At 43.3% G+C, this 3,737-nt stretch overlaps 1 pseudogene; it reads right to left on the bottom strand.

The window, feature by feature from the left end:
* Window positions 1-1,991: 1,991 nt before the first annotated feature.
* Window positions 1,992-3,360, bottom strand: LOC143641135 (adiponectin receptor protein 1 pseudogene; annotated as a pseudogene).
* Window positions 3,361-3,737: the final 377 nt, after the last annotated feature.

The raw sequence follows: 3,737 nt of genomic DNA on the forward strand, positions 1-3,737 counted from the left end.
TGGATAATCTTAACAAAGCTGAAAATCCAAGAACCCTGCTAAACTTCTAACAAACTTCTACAGTCTCAAATGTGTGTGTGTAGAAAATTGGATTTTGGAATACTGGAATGAATAGACATACAACAATAAATACAATAACTTACATAAAATAATTATTTAAAATTTGCCAAACCCTGTTCTAAAGTGCTTCACATGTGCTCATGTACTTAATTCTTATTTTAAATGCAGACAAGATTATTACAGTAAAAAAAATTAGAGACAGCATTTTGTATATGCATTATAGATTTAGCAAACATTAAATTGTTAATGAAATAATATATTTAAAGTCACTTGACAAATCCCATTTATCAAAAGTCTTTTATTTAATACCAGGGAAAGATAGCAAAAATAGGTCGATATTTAGGTCAATTATACCAAGACCCTCCCTGGAATAAATCATATCTATATTTGAAAAAGGAAATTTGGTTAGTAATTTATGCAATGCTAATTAGTTTCTAGCCACAAGCCACCTTTTACCACCCGCATCACCCTTTCATTCCAATACCGTTGGGCTAGTTCTGATCTTATTCTGAAAGTTGTTTAACCTAAAATGTCTTTAGGGGATAATTTTCTAACACCCTTTTAAATTGCCACCCACAGTTTCCCACAAACTAGAGAGCATCAAAAACTTTGATGCTGCTTCTTTTTATCAAATGAAATGAAGGAAATATTAAATGTGAATGACATAAAGCAATTGTATAATATCAATTGAAGATATTATTTGCCTACTTATAAAATGGAACAGAAATAGAAGTGAGTCAAAAGGGTCATAAGGTTAAAAAGAAAATAAAAGGAGAAAAATAAAGTTAATAGAAGAGGATTATATTTTAGAAGATTATGTAAAAAATTATAAATTAAGTTTATGATCCAAATCTACTTTCTCAAATCTATTTCTATAAGTACCTCGTGAATTAGTTTCTTTTGATATTCCCCACTGGATCCAAATGTACCTAGAAAATCCTGTACATATTTATTTGCTCATTTTTTAAGAGAAAATAAAACATGACTTAAAATTAGCTTCAAACTTTTACCAGCTATAGATTTCAACAACCCAGATTGTGCTTTACTGCCTCTGAAACTGTGGTTCTTAATTTGAAACATTTCACACTTAGTTAAACGTTAAGTTTTAAAACCTTGTAAATTCAAAATACAAATAAATATAATGGAAAGGTGTGAATGCCTCGACTACATAATCACAGATAGGAGGCCATAAAGCTGATATCAGTAGCAACAGAAATTAGAAACTAATCACCACTAATGTTTTTTTTTTTTAAATCTTTGAATGCCAAGTGTCTGCTGTACTTTCTTTTATTATCATCATAATCTTTGCATCAAGATACATAGCAATGATAGCAGGTTTCTTTTTAAAGCTTAGTATTAAATATTAAATATCTTTCCCCAGTTTAATTTTACATTACTCTGCCAAGAAAAAAAAATTAAAACTCAAGTTATTTGAAGCCTGGACACACTTCCATGATTAGCCGGGCTATGTAAAAGTCGGTGTCTTATTCTTCCTGCTATGTAAGCAGATCTAGGCCCTAGAAAGATGGGACCAGGTTATAATTGTTTTTGAAAAGTGTGCTACAAAAATGGATAGCCTGTTATAAGCCAGGTTACAAAGTAAGGACAGGGGGTAAGAGAGGGACATTTTCTTTCAGGAAAAAAGAAAACAATTTCTGAAGAGTCCCAGTCCATAATTTTTTCCCAAAATGGTTGAAGAAGGGAGTAAGATCTCAAAATGAGCTTCAAAGTACTGTCTCTGTGAGGGAATGGTACTTGTCTTGCCGAGGAGGGTGACTGCCAAGGAAGGGGATGACTATGTTGACCATCCCCACCCTCCCCAGCTAGGGGAAAGGGAATGGAAAGTTTATTGCCCAGTGGCTGTGAAAGTGAGCTGAAGCCTTACTGAATTCACTAAGGTTTCTTCTAGAAACAGACAACTCAAACTCTTCCTCTCACTTCAGCAAAGAAGTTATTTTTAAAAGCACTTGGGAAATTCCTCCTCCACCTCAAGGTGGGAAGGCTCAGAGAAGGGAGTCATCAGTACAGTCACCTTCCAGGCCATAACGGAATTCCTGAAGGTTGGAGATCCCATAGAAATGGACAAAGGCTGCGGCCACCACCAGGATGTGTAAAATCTGATGGGACTGGAACCATATGTCAAACTTTCCCGGAAAGAAGCGCTCAGGAATCCGAGCAGCATAAAGGCCAGCTCCGGTGATGTACATCACAGCCATGAGGAAGAACCAGCCCATCTGGCCCACTGTGGTGGCCTTGACAAAGCCCTCAGCGATAGTAAAGTGCATGGTGGGCACAACACCACTCAAGCCAAGTCCCAGGAACACTCCTGCTCTTGTTTGCCAGTGCTTAGGAGTGGCAAACAGGTCCCACTGTGCCACAATGATGGCAGAGATGCCCAGGACACAGACGATGGAGAGGTAGATGAGCCGAGGCTGTGGGGAGCAGTAGAAGGAGTAATAGAGCCAGGGGACAAAGCTCCCCATAATCAGTAGAGCAATCCCTGAATAGTCCAGTTTGGAAAAAGTCCGGGAGACTTTCTCTGAATGACAATAGACGGTGTGGAAGAGCCAGGAGAAGCTGAGGCAGAGCACTGCACCCAAAAAGAACATGCCAAAAACCACTTTCTCCTGAAGAGAAGCCATGAAGTACATATTTGGTCTAAGCATGGTCAAGATTCCCAAAAAGAGAAATAGTACGAAACCAAGCAGATGGGTCCAGATGTTGCCAGTTTCTGTGTGGATGCAGAAGATGCTCTTGAAGCAAGCACGAAAGGAGGGCATGGGTGGTCTGTGGCCATGTAGCAGATAGTCATTGTCCTTCAGCCAGTCAGGAAGTACATCATATGGGATGACCCTCCAACGCCCCTCCCAGCCCTTATATATGAACTCCTCCATCTTCTCCATGGCATGGTGGGCCTGCAGGGGAAGTGTCAGTACCCGTACCTCCTCCTCTTCTTCCTGGGGCACTGGGCATGTTTGTTCTTCTTCAGCCTTGTTTGGGTTGGCAATTACCCGCTTGCCTTTCTCTTCTAGCATGGGTCCCAGTCCAGCCAGTTCCACCGAGTCAGTTTCCCTGTTTCTGGCAGGAGCCCCGTTGCCCTGTGCCACCACAGATCCTTTGTGGGAAGACATCTGGCTGGTACCTCAGTATCCTGCAGCTTCAGCTTGGGAAAAGGCTGGGGTCTCTCAGCCCCAGGGTGCAGAGATCTCCCTGTGATGGCAAACACAGGGATGCCGGGCGCCGGGGGACAGCTGGGCACTAGCAGCCCACCCGCACCGGGGCTGCGGATTTGGAGGCCGCCTAGCAGGCGGCGCGCAGTGGGAGGGGCCGAAAATGTTTACCAGCCCGACCACCGGAAGCTGGGAGGCCCGCGCCCGCTCCAGCCCGGGAGCGGGGGACCCTGGGGACCTCGAGGCGGGCTACTTCGTGGCTGTCCGCTTCTCAGGCCTGGGCTGGGGCTGCCGGAGTCCGTGCGCAGGCCGAGTCGCCGCCCACCGGCCAGCCCCGAGGAAACTTACGGCCGGGTGGGCAGCCTCTGCTGGGGGCTGCGGTCCCCCAGCTACATCCCGCGGCAGTGGAGGCGGCCTGCGGCCGAGCCACGAATGTTAAATAAAGATGGCAGAGACCAGAATATTTAATCTGATTTAATTGAAATTTAAATTCATAGTATGCAAAAG

The sequence above is a fragment of the Callospermophilus lateralis genome, unplaced genomic scaffold, assembly GCF_048772815.1.
Source record: "Callospermophilus lateralis isolate mCalLat2 unplaced genomic scaffold, mCalLat2.hap1 Scaffold_86, whole genome shotgun sequence".
NCBI classification, from domain to species: domain Eukaryota; kingdom Metazoa; phylum Chordata; class Mammalia; order Rodentia; family Sciuridae; genus Callospermophilus; species Callospermophilus lateralis.